Below are 16196 nucleotides of genomic sequence, written 5' to 3' on the forward strand. Positions count from 1 at the left end.
TGTGTCTCTGCCTCTCTCTCTCTGTCTCTATGAATAAATAAATAAAATCTTAAAAAAAAAAAAAAAGAAATTGTAGGTTGCACTAAAGCAGTACTTAGAGGGAAACTTGTAGTATTAAGTACTTATATTAGGAAGGAAGGTCTCAAATCAGTGACCTGAGTTTCCACTTTAAGAAACTAGAAAAAGAAGAAATTAGATACAAGGTAAGCAGAAGAAAAGGAATAACAAAGATCAAGATCAAAGTGGCAATCAATGAAATAAAAGACAAAAACAATAGAGAACAATCTGTGAAACCAAAAGCTTGTTCTTGGGGGGAAAGACCAATAAAATTGACAAGTCTCCAGCCACAGTAGGGAGTGAAAAAAGATAATGTAAGGACTGAGAGAAGTAACATCACTACAGGTCCTACAGATGTTAAAGGGAATATTAGAAGCACCTTTTTGCCAATAAATTCAACATCCTTGAAGAAACCAACAAATTCCTTGAAAGATACAAATTACCAAAGCTCACTAAAAAAGAAATAGATAACCTGAACAGCCCTACAAAAGAAGTTGAAATTGCAGTTTTAAAAACTTCCTATAACAAAAATCCAGGCCCAGGTGGCATTAGTGGTGAGGTTTACCAAACTCTTCAGGAAGAAATAATACCAATTCTACACAGACTTCAAAAAAATCAAAGTGGGAATACTTTCCAATTCATTCTGAGGCCAGCGTACTGTCACCAAAATTATCCTGGTACCTCAGCCAGACAAACATTACATGAAAAGCTGCAAAACAATTCCACATAAACATAGGTACAATAATTCTAAGGAAAAGTTTTGTAAATCGAATCCTATGGCATAATGAATGGATAATATATCATGGTCATGGGATTTATCATAGGAATTCAGGGTGGATTAGCATTCACATAATCATCTCAATCAATATGAGAAAATCATTTGACGAAATCCACCATCTATTTCGGGGAAAAACTCAGGAAAACTAGGAATAAAGTGAACTTCCCCAATTTGATAAAGGACATCTACAAAAACCCTAGAGCTAACATCCTACTTAATTGTGAAAGATTGAATACTTTCCCCCTAACATCAGGAACAAATAGGGATGTCTTTATCCAACATTGTAAGGAGATTCTAGACTGCAGAATCGGGCAAGAAAGGACATCAAGATTGGAAAGAAAAAACAAATTTGCCTTTATTCACAGATAACATGATCTTCAGACATGAAAAAATACATGGAATCTACAAACTATTAGAATAATTGACTTTATCAAAGTTGCAAGATACAAAGCAACATATAAAAACCATGTTTTGCATATGCAGTAACAATTTGAAATGAAAAATTTGCAATAGCTTAAAATAGGAATTTAGGGAAAAAATCTGACAAAAAAAATGTGAAAGGCCCATACTTTGAAAACTACACACACAAACACACACACAAGAAAACTACAAAATATTACTGTGATAAAGAAAACCTAAATAAACAATAATATATACCATGTTTGTGGGCCAAGAGATTCAGCATTGTTAAAATGTCATATTCCCAAAATACAGATTCAATACAATCCCAATCCAAATCCCAGCAGGTTGTGTGTGTGTGTGTGTGTTTCTGTAGAACTGCAGTGGCCCTAGAATAGCCTCCAGGACTGCTTTAGAACTTGACAATATTAACACCAAAAGCTTCCAGCTGCTCCATTCTCTGCCTCAACGTGATGCAAACCACCAGCCCAAGCATCGGAAGGTGTTCCCGTTCCCTCTGATTATCTGTGTGAGTGCATGCCAACTGAGAGGAAGTATTGTAATAAGGAACCTAATTTAGGAGGTGTCAATTGAATTTGGGAATAAGATTTATTGCTGTTTCATTCTTTGGAATAATCTGGGGTTGATTAGTGTTTTCAAACTGTATCTGCCAGTTAATACCATATTCAACTATTTTCTACATAAGATTAAAATAAAAATCTGATATAAAGGATTTTCTAAAGACTAAGGTGATGAATTTATATGCATAGGAAGAGACTTGTAGCTCTTGAAGGAACAAGTGTCAAGAGGTTTCCAGAAAAAAAAAGAAGGGAGAGAGAGAGAAGGAAAGAAAGACCTACAAATTACCAAGGCAGTTTTCTTAAGTTTGGAGCAGGGAGATGGTAACATAGCAACCGACAAAAAAACCTATGCCAGAAGCATCCCTTTTAAGGAGCTAAGATTGTGCTCAAATTCTTTTAGTGTCATTTGCTGGGACTTGAGGACCAGAGGGACTACTGCAAGCATATTCTTCAGAATCCAGATTAGGGGAAAAGGTTATGCTTTGGATGCAAAGTTACTGCTGTATTCATCTTAATAAATCAAATTAAATTACTTGGCAGAAAGCCAAGTGTGGCCCACCCATTTCTGAGGAAATGACCAGAGGTCAAAGATGATTATTTTCATCTCTTAGAACTGAAGAAATATTTGTCTTGTTTTCCTATTGCCCAAGGTTGGTGTTTTCTTCCTCCTTCTGGCACGTTGCCTCTAAACCCATGTGCCATTTTCACCACAAAGTTCCCTGGATTCTTCAGAGACACGGAACCAATAGACTATGTATTTATAGGGATGTCTGGGTGGCTCAGCAGTTAAGCATCTGCCTTCAGCTTGGAGCGTGGTCCCAGAGCCCCTGGATCGAGTCCCACATCGGGCTCCCTGCATGGAGCCTGCTTTTCCCTCTGCCTGGGTCTCTGCCTCTGTGTGTGTGTGTGTGTGTGTCTCATGAATAAATAAATACACTTTTTAAAAAAAGAATATGTACTTATACATGTTTTTATATATTATGAAAATGTATAATGACGAACTGGCTCACAGTTATGGAGGCTAGTAGTCCCACAATAGCCGCTGCCTGCAAGCTGGAAACCCAGGAGACCTGGTGGTGTAGTTCATTCCAGCCCAAACCCCTGAGGACTAGGAGAGCCAGTGGTGTGAGTCCCAGTCCAGCGGTCAGGAAGAGAGGGTACAGATTCCCCCTTTCTCACCATTTTGCTCTATCCAGGCCCTCAAGGGATTGGATGGGGACCCACCCATACGAAGGAGGGCAAACTGTTTACTGAGTCCACGGATTCAAATGCTAGTCTCATTCGAGACCCCCTCCCAGACACACCCAGAAAGAATGTTTAGCCAAATATCTGGATACTGCAATGATCCACACAAAACTAACCATCACACTCCCTCATGGATTACTACTTTAGTCTGTAGTGTTTGCTGAGCATCTAGTTTACACCCAGTAGTTCCCTGTGCAGGCTATGAGAACAGAACAAATTGTTAACATGACTTCTCCTTTTGAGGAAAAGCTAGTCAGGAGGATTGATGTCTCTCTACCTTGACCCCATTAGCTCTTGACTCCAGCTAACATGGTACACTATTCCATGAGGGAGCTGAATGAACAGTCTGGAAGGGATGGAGTTTCAGGTCAGCTAGGGCTCTTCCCTTGGGGAGGAAAGCCACCTGGGAACGTCCTGCTCTTGGAGTTACTCTCTTTCAGTCTACCCCCTCAACCCCTGTTTGGGAAGACATTGCTCAACAGGACACCAGCTCTCTTTGGCTGGAGCTTGGTAGGAGCCATTTTCCTCTAAAGATGAAAGAAAAACTTGTCTTAAGAGAATGCATTAATTTATAGAAACAACCATTTTCTTAGGTATAGCCTGGTGCTCCACTCACGGGCCAGCTGTTCATGCCCTGCTTCTAAAGAGTGACTCTCCTTATATTAGGACAGAGAAAACTCATGGAAAAGGCATCTGGGTTTGGGATAGGATTGGTTTTTTTCTTTCTCTTTTAATATCCTCATTGAGCTGGGCGGGTGGGGGTGGTCAGTGTAGGAGGTTGCTGCGGCCGACCAAGTGTGAAGGAACTGCCCAAAGCCATCACAATCACTCAAGCACCATTGGCAGGGAAAGCCTCAGTGGGAAAGGTGGAAATGTAAAGAAATTCAGGGGCTGGAATCTGGGCTATCACCCTCTTAGCATCTGTGAGCTCTTCCTGAGGGGAAAAACAGGCCCACACACAGAAGTATATTCCTGCAGACTTTCTTTGTTTCCCTCAACTAATGAGGAAAGTTGGAGCCCTTTTCATTTATGAAGAACTCACATCTGGCTCTTATTTCAGATAACAATTGGCAGCTTCAAGGCAGTGCATTCTGTAAATCTTAGTAAGTCTCCTCGCTTTTAGGCCAGGCTGCCTGCTACTCTTCTGGGTGAGAGACCCAGATAAGATTTGGAGGCCTTGAGAATGTAGGGCAGTCTCTTGGGTCTATAAGCGGACGGAATTTGTGATGTTTCTCACATCACATCTCATCTCATTTGTGATGTTTCTCATTGGCCTGTAACAGGCCTCAACGTCTTTGTTCCTGAGGGAAAGTTATGGGCAGATAATGCCTTCTGAACTTCTAACGTTTGTCTCGGTTTCTCAACTGGTAAACTTTGCCCCTGTTTCATTTCGAATTTGTTCTAAAGTCCTCAGAATAAAAGTAGCAGCCAGTATATCCAATCTCATAATAACAGCTGACATTTACTGCGCACTTACTGTGTGTTTAGGCAGGCTGAGCATTATGTACACGTTCCACTAAAGACACTTGAAGCAGGCGTTATCCATATTCTGCAGGCAAGATTGGAGAAATTAAGTAATCTTCTCGAGGCTACATGGCTAGGTAAGCAGTGAAACCAAACTGACAAATTAAGCTTGGTTTGGGGTGCCGGGATGGCGTAGTTGGTTAAGTGTCTGCCTTTGGCTCGGGTCATGATCCCGGGGTCTTGGGATGGAGCCCTACATCGGGCTTCCTATTCTGTGGGGAGCCTGCTCCTCCCTCTTCCTCTGCTCCTCCCCACAACTCATGCTCTCTCACACTCTCTCTCTCAAATAAAAAACTAAAATATTAAAAAAAAAAGCTTGATTTCATAGCTGGAGATTTTACACATGAAGACATAGTATCTCTTGCAAACTCCCTTATTCCTGTGTGATTACCAAAATGAGATTGGGAAGATGAAAAGGAATTGTTTCAGCCATCCATCCTAAGGTTACAAATCAGCCCTACAACTTAATGGCTTACCACGACAATCTATTATTTCTCATGACTCTGCTGGTTGACCAGGAGGCCCTCTGTTTTACCTGATGATGGGTTGGCTGGACAGTCCAAAATGGTTTCTTTTGCATGGGCCCCCCTGTGTGGCTGCTTGGGATTTCTCACAGCATGGTTGACTGGGCTCTATGAAGGAACACTCCAAGAGGACAAGCCCGGTTTTGAGAGTGTGTATTAAGGTCCACTTTTAACATACTTGCTAATGGCCCATTGGCCAAAGTTAGTCTCATGGCCAAGCCCGGAGTCAGTGTGGGAGACTATACAAGGACATGAGTCTTAGAAGGTGTGGTTCACTGGGGGCCAAGGTAACAGTAACAGACATTATGTGGTAATATTTTATTTACCTGAGAAGCATCCATCTCTTCCTCTCAGGCTCATAGCAAAGACACCAGTTAGAGTTTCAAATTACACATATAGCTGTTGGCCTATAAACCTTGCAATTTTGAGTGGCGGTGTTCAGGTTGCTAAATAAATCAATAATTGGCAAGTTCGGGCAGCCCTGGTGGCCCAGCGGTTTAACGCTGCCTTCAGCCTTGGGTGTGATCCTGGAGACCAGGGATCGAGTCCCATGTCAGCCTCCCTGCATGGAGCCTGCTTCCCCCTCTGCCTGTGTCTCTGCCTCTCTCTCACTGTGTGCCTGTCATGAATAAATAAATAAAATCTTAAAAAAAAAACTGGCAAGTTCATTTATTAATTTAATATTCTCTGTTTCCAAGGAGAGTTAGCTTGTCAACACACTCATTATTTGGTTTAATAGTCACAAAACCCCAGTTCTATTATGATCTCTACTTTACAGATGAGAAGTGGAAGTAACTTGGCCCAGGTCACATGCCTGGTTCTCAGCGGACCTAGTTTTGAGGAGTTATTGGACTCCAAAGCCATGCTCCTTCCTCCTTCCCAATCCATCTCTGGTGCTGAACAGAAATTTGGGGATCTAAGGAGTAAGCAACACAGGACACTTTTGTAAGGTTTGTAAGGAAGGGTGAAGTTGTTTTTGTTTTGTTTTGTTTGTTTGTTTTGTTTTTAATTTTTTTAAAGATTTTATTTATTTATTCATGAGAGATAGAGAGAGAGAGACCAAGGCAGAGGGAGAAGCAGGCTCCATGCAGGGAGCCCGACACCGGACTAGATTCCAGGTCTCCAGGATCACGCCCCAAGCCGAAGTTGGCGCCAAACCACTGAGCCGCTGGGGCTGCCCATAGTTTGGTTTTTAAGTAAGTTCTACATCCAACACAGGGCTTGAACTCACAATCCTGAGATCAAGTTGCCTGCTCTACCTACTGAGCCAGCCAGGCACCCTGCGTGAGTTTTTAAAAGCAATTGCAATCAAGTGGAAGAAGAAGCTCACAGGAGCAAAAGCAGGGAGCTTTTGGTTCATTTTGTGCTGCTGTGTTAAACTAGTAGGCCTGGTCTTTCTCTCTCTCTTTTTAAAATTTTATTTATTTTAGAGAGAGAGAGAACAGTGGGAGGGGCAGAGGGAGAAGGAGAGAATCTCAAGCAGATTCTGTGCTGAGCATGGAGCCCGACACTGGGCTCGATCCCACAACGCTGAGCTGAAACCAAGAGTTGAATGCTTAACTGAATGAGCCACACAGGCACCCCTAGTGGGCCTGGTCTTAAATTTTCATCGTCTCTAACACTTAAAAAAAAATTATGTTGAAGTATACATAAGATGAGATTTACCATCTTAACCATATTGAAGTTTAAAGTTCAGCGGCATGGACTACACTCATTGTGTGACCGTCACTATCATCCATCTCCAGAAAAGAAGAAATTTTGAAACTGTATTTGGAAGGGAAGTGCTGGGTACCTGGCCTTTATTTATTTATTTTAACGACTTTATGTGTTTATTCATGAGAGACACAGAGAGAGAGAGAGAGAAAAAGAGACCTGCAGAGGGAGAAGCAGGCTCCCTGCACAGAGCCCAACATGGGACTCGATCCCAGGACCCCAGGATCACGCCCTGAGCCCAAGGCAGATGCTCAACCGCTGAGCCACCAAGGCGTCCTGGGTACATGGCTTTTATCAAGGCACGTTGGGCTGGTCAGGACTGGGCACCTCGAGGTCCCATCAGGTCACCTTTGGAAGTTTTCCTAAAGTTAGAGGGGCCACTTGGGGTACACGGTCACTGAAATGGAAGCCACGATCGGTATCATCGGGAGGTGTTTGGAGGGAACTTGCTGTTATGGGCTGAGTTATGTCTCCAAAAATTCATATGCTGAAGTCCTAAACCACAACCACTCCACATCAGAAGGCAAATGTATTTAGAAATGAGACCTTTAAAGAAGTGAATAAGGTAAAATGAAATCATATAGATGGGTGCTAAGCCAATATAACTGGTGTTTTTGTTGAAAAAGGAAATTAGGACACAGACACAGAGGGAAGACCATGTGAAGTCACAGGAGAAGGTGGCAACTGCAAGGCCAGGAGAGAGGCCTCAGAGGAAACCAACCCTGCTGACAACCTTGATCTGAGACTTCCAGCCTCCAGAACCGTGACTGAATGAGTTTCTGCTGTTTAAACCACCCAGTCTGGGGTATTTGTCATTGTGGGCCTGTCAGACCAACTCAGTGGTGAGGGCCCAGACGTTTGGGGCCCAGAAAGCTGTGGGGCCTCAGTTCTGAAAGGGGCCAAGGGAGGGAAGCTCCTGGTGGTCACAAGCAGTAGTGTCAGGAAAAGAGAGGCTGATTGCTAAATGTCCCCGCCACGGGGTGCAGGTGCTTTCAGTCAGAGTGTCGCCATGTGCTTTCAGAAGCTCCGCACACACCTGGCGGGCCTTGGGTTGGGAACTGCTGTCCCACTGACAAGACGGAGCCGTGGCCATCAGCACTGATTCTACACGTTGGGCAGCGGCCCCCTCAGGGTTTTCGTTTGTTTGCTTTTTGGATAACCTTTAAATTGTGACAAAAAACGGGTACAGGCATACCTCGGAGACGTTGTGGGTTCTGTTCCAGACAATAAAGTGGACAGAGGTAAAGCAAGTGAAATGAATTTTTTGGTTTCTCAGTGCATGTAAAAGTCATGTTCATACTGGAGTCTATTAAGTCTGTGATAGCATTATGTTAAGAAAAAAACAAAAAACCAAAAACCCGTGTACAGGGTACCTGGGTGGCTCAGTCGGTTAGGAGTCTGGTTCTTGGTTTCAGCTCAGGTAGCAATCTCAGGGTCACGAGATCAAGCCCCAGGTCAGCCTGCATGCTCAGCACAGAATCTGCTTCTCCCTCTCCCACTGCTCCTCCCCCAGCTCTCTCTTTCTCTCTTAAATAAATAAATAAATAAATAAAATATTTTTTTAAAGTACATTAAAAAAGACTTCATTAAAAAGACTTTACAGCCAAAAAAAAAATGCTAACCATCATGTGACCTTTTAGTGAATAATCTTCTTGCTGGTGGAGGATCTTGTGTCCATGTGGACGGCTGCTGCCTGGTCAGGGTCATGGTTGCTGAAGGTGGGGTGACTACGCGATTCCTTAAAATAAGAAACGATGAAGTCGGCGACACCTACTGACTCTTCCTTTCAGGAACAATTTCTCTGTAGCTTGTGATGCTGTTTGATAGTGTTTTACCCACAGTGGAACTTCTTTCAAAATAGAGTCCATCCTCTCCCTCTGCTGGATCAGCTGAGTTATATCATATTCTAAACCCTCTGATGTCATCTCAACAGTCTTGATGGCATCTTCCCCAAGAGTAGGAAAGAAAGGAAACCACTTTCTTGGCTCATCCCTAAGAAGCGACTCTTCATCCCTTCAGGTTTATCATGAGATGGCAGCAGTTCAGTCCCGTCTTCAGGCTGCGTTTCGAACTCTAGTCCTCCTGCTGTTTCCACCACATCTGCAGTTCCTTCCTCCGCTGGAATCCTGACGCCCTCAAAGCCATCCATGGGGGTGGGAATCAACTTCTTCCAAACCCCTGTTCATGTTCATATTTTTACCTCTTCCCCTGAATCCGGAATGTTCTGAATGGCATATCGCATGGTGAAGCCTTTCCAGAAGGTTTTCAATTGACTTGGTCCAGCTCCATCAGGGCCATCACTACCTTTGGCAGCTACAGCCTCATGAAATGTTTTTCTTAAATAATAAGACTTGAAAGTTGAAATGACTCCTTGATCCATGGGCCACAGAACGGATGTTGTGTTAGCGGGCCTGAACACAACATTCATCTCTTTGCGCATCCCCGTCAGAACTTCAGGATGAACAGGTGCGTTGTCAACAAGCAGGGATATTTTGAAAGGAATCTTTTCTTCTGAGCAGTAGGTCTCCACAGTGCGCTTAAAATATTCAGTGAGTCAACAGATGCGCCGTCATCCCAGCTCTGCTGTTCCATTTAGAGCACAGGCAGCAATGGTTTAGCAGAGTTCCGCAGGGCCCCGGGATTTTAGGAATGGCGAAGGACCACTGGCTTCCATCAGACCACTGGGTGCATTAGCCTCAGACAAGAGAGTCAGCTTGTCCTGTGCAGCTTTGAGGTCAGGCATTGACTTCTCCTCTGCAGCTATGAGCATCTGAAATGGCATCGTCTTCCTATAAAAGCCTGTTTTGTTTACATGGAAAATCTGTTCTTCAGTGCAGCCACCTTCAGTAATGACCTTAGCTGGATCTTCTGGATAGTTCGCTGCCGCTTCTACGTCAGCTGCTCCACCCTGCACGTTGATGTCATGGAGATGGCGTCTTGCCTTAAGCCTCATGAACCAACCTCCACTAGCTTCAGACCTTCCTTCCGTAGCTTCCTCCCCTCTCTCAGCCTTCACAGAATTGAAGAGAGTTGGGGCCTTGGTCTGGATTGGCCTTTGACCTCAGGGAATGTCGTGGCTGGTTTGATCTTCTCTCCAGACCACTGAGACTTTCTCCATAACAGCATTAAGGCTGTTTTAGTTGCTTATCATTCAATGTGATCACCGGAGCAGCACTTTTCATTTCCTTCTAGAATTTTTCCTTTGTATTCACCACTTGGTTAACTGTTTAGGGTGAGAGGCCTAGCTTCTGGCCTGACTCAGCTTCTGACACGCATTCCTCACTGAGCTTAATCGCTTCTAGCTTCTGATTCCACGTGCAAGACATGGGATTCCTCCTCTCACTTGAAAATCTAGAGGCTTTTTCAGGGTCATCAATTGGTCTGACATCAATATTGTTGTGTCTCAGAGCGGGGAGGCCCGAGGACGGGGAGGGGGTCGGAAACAACGGGCTGGTGGGGCAGTCAGGACACAAACACGTCTGTTAGGCTTGCTCATTATACGGCTGTGATTCACGGTGCCCCCAAATAGAGTAATCTCGAAAAAGTTTATAATATTGCAAGAATTACCAAAATGTGACACAGAGATGTGAAACGAGGAAATCCTGTTGAAAACAACGGTGCCAACAGTCTTGCTTGACCCAAACCTTGAATTTGTGAAAAACAAAACAAAATGAAAAACTGCAGTATCTGCAAAGCACAATCCAATGACGTGCAATAAAATGAGGTCTGGCTGTAACATCCAGTGGGCCGTCCTAACCATTTTTTTAAAGATTTTATTTATTTGAGAGCGAGGGAGAGAGAGGGAGTGAGCACGTGTATGAGCAGGGGAGAGGCAGAGGGAGAAGGAGAAGCAGGCTCCCTGCTGAGCAGGGAGCCCGATGCGGGCTGGGTCCCAGGACCCTGGGGTCATGACCTGAGCCGAAGGCAGATGCCTAACCGACTGAGCCACCCAGGCGCCCCCAGCTGAACCATTTGTAAGTGTACAGTTCAGTTAACATTAACTGTGTTCGCACTGTTGTGTGACAGATTTCCAGAAGTTTTTCTTGCACAACTGAAACTCTGCACCCATTGAGCCAGCAGCTCTTATTCACGCCTGCCCCTCAGACTTCAGAGGGAGGACCCGCTGACTTCAGATTCACCCAGCTGGCTCTAGGAGGCTGAGCACCTTGGATTCTTGGTCTACACGTTGTGCAGACCCGCATGTACTACCCGAGGACTGAATTCTGACCGGGGCCTGCAGTCGGAGGAGATTAAATCGACGGAAGCCCTGGTGCAGGCCTTACCCATCTCGTTCTCCCCGGGACCCAGCAGGTGGGCTCACGAATGGTGTCCCTCTCGGGCAAGTCTGTGCACCGAGCTTCTCTTTAGTTTTTATTCTCACAGCCGTGGTTCGAAGTCATTTGTCGTCACTCGGGGGGGGGGGGGGCTTTGTGCGCTGGGCCCCTCTGGTCTGACCATGAAGCCAGCGTCCGACTTTGGGGGGGGGGTGTGCTGTGCTGAGACAGGGCCTTCAGCCTGGACGGAAGCAGGGCCCTAGAACAGCTGGCAGGCTGGCTCCCACGGGGGGCGGGGGTGGTGCAGCCCTCCCGGGGGGCAGGGGAGGACCGGAGCGGCCACCCCCTCCTGGATCCCATCCCTGATGGAAGATGCTCCCGGGCTGGGGCTCCTGGGAGTCCCTGGGAGCCAGGTGACCCAATTCCTGGCCTTTCTGGAAGGGGGCTTCCCCCAGCCCCCTGTGTCCGGGTATCAACCGCCTCTGGCCAGTGTGGACCACCCGGATCCAGGCCCGGCTCCCCGCAGCTTCACCCTCGTCGAGTGTCTCCGTGTGCAGGGCGGCGGGCGGGAGCCGCCTGAGCCCCCAGAATCCTCTCCAGAATCCTCCCAGGTAGACTCACGGGGAAGCTTCTTTCACAAGATGCTGTTTTCCAAAAGGAAGCACGATGCTGATTTTCGCCAGGACGGATATTTGCAGCGCTTCGGGCCCGGTGAGCGCCGTTGGTGAGCGCCGTTGGCTTGCACGCGGCCGGGAACCTGCCGGGCAGAGCGGGCCGGGCTCGGCTTGTCCTGACGCCCGGTTCCCGGGTGCCCGCTCCCGCCGCTGGGGAGACCCGGGACCTCGGAGCCTGCAGGTGCAGCCACCGGCCTGCCTCGGGCATATTCCAGAAGGAAACGCGGATTTACAGGGCCTGAGTTCTGTGCACAAAACAAATGGACAGGACCGGTTGGGGCGCAGCTCGGGCATCTGTCGGGGCACCCGGCTCGCACCCCGACCCATTCCCTCGCACCCCGATCCACTCCCCCAGAGCCCCGGAGCCCCATGCCACTGCGCACAAGGCAGGCGGGCAACTTGGCTGCGCCCGCAAAGTGGGGAATCTCAGCGCCCCCGACACCTGCTCCCCGCGCCCCGCTGGCCTCACCCCGCGGCCTGGGGTCGTGGGCACAGGCTGGGCCCCGAGCCCCGAGCCGCACGTTGCACGTTCTCCTGCCCGAGCCCGAGGCAGCCAGGGAGTAGTCGGCTGCAGTGTGTAAACCCATCCCATTTGGCAACTGCTGTCTTCATTCAGAATTTTCTGGAATTCCAGTGGCCAGCCTTGGCGGTTTTTTTTTTTTTTTAAATCTTCAGACGTGCGAGGCACTTGGCCCCCTCCCTCGGATGCGGCCCCGAGGCAAGGGGACCCAGACACAGCAGGGCCAGCTGCAGGAGCCCCGTGTTCGGTGTTCGGTGGCTCCCTGGCGCCCGGCCGTCCTCCTTACACACCAGATGCCGTTTGTGACACAGCAAAGCACGGGGAAATGCGAGCAACACAAACGCGTGATAGGGGCCCAGTGAAGGGCAGTGGACCCGCTGCTGCTCTGAAAGGTCTTGCTGGTGTCCGAGCCCCCAAACCCCCCTCAGGCTTTGAGAAGGCCCGTACCAGCCCCTGGTAGACGCAGGCCCGGCGAGTCTCCTGCCTCATGCTTTTTTGTTTCAGATTTTATGATTGATTCCTGAGACACAGAGAGAGACAGAGACAGAGACAGAGACAGAGAGAGACAGAGACCCAGGCAGATGGGGAAGCAGGCTCCACGCAGGGAGCCCGACGAGGGACTCGATCCCGGGACCCCGGGGTCACGCCCTGAGCCGAAGGCAGGCGCTCAACCCCTGAGCCCCCCGGGCGCCCCCAAATGCAACACCAGTGTAGTCACCATACCGTGTTCTATCGGTTTCGGATACACAGCAGAGTGACCTGACAACTCTATTCCGCCCTCAGACCTCAAAATAAGGGCAAGAATTTTTTTTTTTTCATTTAGAACATACCTTGAGGCTAAGGACAAAATAATGTTCTCGTTCACAAATCCAAGTTTCTGCTCTGTTAGCCTCTGCGCCAGTCCCCTGTGCTCTCGGCCGGGGACCAGCCTTCACGGGGGCGGGGGGGGGGGGGGGGGGGGGGGGGGGGGGGGGGGTCGAGACCCCAATCTCGAGGGGGCAGGAGTCAAGGCCAGCCTGGGTGGGCCCCTCCTCGCAGAGGGTGTAGCCCAGGGGCTGGGGTGGGCCGGCTGCCCCCCAGAGGCCTCGGCCTGTGCTCCCACGGCCCCCCCAGGGAGGGCCACCGGGGTCCTGACCTGCGGTCCCTGCCCGCCCCCAGGGATGCTGCCCCGCAGCCGCCCCTGCCTGAGGCTCTCCTGGGCCTCCACCCCGATGCCCTCTGGCTCCTGCCCTGGCGCCCCGGGCCCCTGCCCTGCCCCTCCCGGCATCCGGTGTCCCCAGCCCCCTTCCTGCCACCTGCCGGCAAGATGAGGTCGAGGTCGGGGGTGGGCCCATCCAGAGATGGGGACCCGGACACACCCAGGGGGAGGACCGCCTGAGATGGGGAGGGAGGAGAGGTGGCACCTGCACACGAGGACAGCGGGCCCTCCGGGCACATTGGTCTGGCACTTCCAGCCTCCAGAGGTCCCTATGGAGCTGGTCCTGGTCCTGGTCCTACTCGCCCTCCCCTGGGCTCCCCACTCTGCAAGCCCCGGGGTGCTGGTGCCCGGATGTGCTGTCCTTTCCACCTGCATCCCCGGCCTCCCCATCTCCCGCCACCTCCCACCTCCCCAGGCCCCCTACCCCGCATCTCCCACCTCCCAGTGCCCCTCTACCCCCTCCCCCGCCCCCGCCCCCTCCCATCTCTGCCAGGCCACCTACCCCCCACCTTCCCCTACTCCCCCACCTCCCACCCCCCAACCTCCCGCCTCCCTGGGCCCCCGGGAAGCCCCCACCTCCCACCTCCCCTTACCTCTCCACCTCCCCCCACCCCCCCCCCCACTTCCTCCTACCCCCTTACCCCTCCCCCCCTCCTCGGCCCCCCCCACGCCACATCCCCGGGCCCCTCCCCCCACCACCTCCCAGCTCCCTATACCCCGCCACCTCCCCCCTCCCCCTCCCCCGCTCCCTCCCGCCTCCGGGCCCCCAGGGCGCCCCCACCCACCTGTGTCCCTGGCCTTTGCTCCGTGAGCGCCTCGCCACCCGAGTGGCTGGAAACTCAGTGCACGGCCCTCCTCCCCTTCCTCCCCTCTTCCTTGACCCTCCTCCCCCTCCTCCCAGGCCCTCCTCCCCTCCTCCCCTCCTCCTTGGCCCTCCTCCCCCTCCTCCTTGGCCCTCCTCCTCCCCCTACCCCCTCCTCCCTGGCCCCCCTCCCCCCTCCTCCTGGGCCCTCCTCCCCTCCTCCCCTCCTCGCCCTTCTCCTCCCCCTCCCCCCTTCTCCCCGGCCCTCCTCCCCCTCCTCCTTGGCCCTCCTCCCCCTCCTCCCCGGGGCTCGCGGTCCCCTCTGCAAACTAGAGGCTCCCCTTTCCTTCCAACCTAACCAAACAGGGTCCCTCTGCTTCACCCTCGGCGGCTGCGGTCCGTTACGGGCTGAACCGGCAGGGGCCCGGGGCACCGAGGCCCTGAGCCCCCGGGTCCCGGGCACCCCGCCCCCGCCCCCCGGCCGCGCCCCTCCGCCCGCGCCCTCTCTAGCTGCCGCTCCTCTGAGATCTCCTCCAGGGGCGCCGGGGCGCAGGCCGTGACCCCGGGTCCCGGGATCGAGTCCTGCCTTGGGGTCCTGCGGGGAGCCTGCTCCTCCCCCTGCCCGGGTCTGCCTCTCTCTGTGTCTCTCATGAATAAATACATTTTCCTTTAAATCTCCTCCAGAAAAGGCACCGTGAGCTCCTAGGCGGGGTCTTGATGCTCCCTTGGCCACCGGGTGCCCCGCATCACTGTAACCGCCCTCTGCTCCTCCTCATCCCAGGCATGGAGCAGGGTGAGCCCAGGGCCTGCACCGTGTGTGGGGCACTGGCTAACCGCTTTAATTAATTAATGAATTTATTTATTTATTTATTTATTTATTTATTTATTTATTTATTTAAAGGTTTTATTTATTCATTCATGAGAGACACAGAGAGAGGTAGAGACCCAGGCAGAGGGAGAAGCAGGCTCCATGCGGGGAGCCCCATGTGGGACTCGATCCCGGGACCCCGGGGTCACGTCCTGAGCTGAAGGCAGATGCTCAAGCACTGAGCCACTCAGGTGCCCCTGGCTAACCGCTTTACGTGCTTGACCTCACTTCATCCTTCAACAACCCTGGGAGGGGGCTGCTTTCCGTAACCCCCAGCTCACAGATGAAGAAACTGAGGCACACGGAGGTGCAACAACCTGTCTGGGGTCATAGTCCACGGCTGGTATAGTTCACCACGTTCCTATCATCCCCTTGAATTGTGCTCTGCTTCCGTGGCTCCCTGCTCTGGAGAATAGGAACCACATCTGATTTATGGTGGGGTCCCTAAGGCTCAGCATGACTTCTGATAAGTAGTAGTTGCCATGTGGGACCGAGGAGAATAAAACAGACTGTCCCCCTGGGTCAACCGGCCCAGCAAAGGCCAGGTGCCTCAGGAGGCTTGGCTCGCGTTTGGCTCTTGCTGGGCCGAGGCTGGCTTTGGGGTAGGCCCAGTGCGCGCCCACGTGCGATCCGCGCTGGCTCTAAGAAAGGAACCCTCCCTCGCCAAAAATGACCTTTCCTGCCTTCTCAACCAAGTTTCGAATCTCTGCAACTGAACAAAGACCTTCAATCTGTAAGTATAAGCAGAGATTCCAAAGAAAATACAGCCAGTCAGTTTTTGGTTTGGCATTTCCCAATTTTACCTGTTGTTCACTTTGTTGATATAGAGACTAACCCTTCCCCCTTATCCATTAAATCCAGAATCCATAATGCTCTTTTTTTTTTTTATAGTCTCAACAAATGTATGCGTAAGTATAGTTAGCACGTGGCCACCAGTCTACTAAAAGCTTTCCAGCTTTTTGTTATTTTATGTGGGGCATGAAGGTCAAGTGAGGATGATAATTAGAAGGTTTGTTTTAAAGAAAACAGAATGCTTCTT

This window comes from Canis aureus, chromosome 37 (assembly GCF_053574225.1).
Source record: "Canis aureus isolate CA01 chromosome 37, VMU_Caureus_v.1.0, whole genome shotgun sequence".
Classification (NCBI taxonomy): domain Eukaryota; kingdom Metazoa; phylum Chordata; class Mammalia; order Carnivora; family Canidae; genus Canis; species Canis aureus.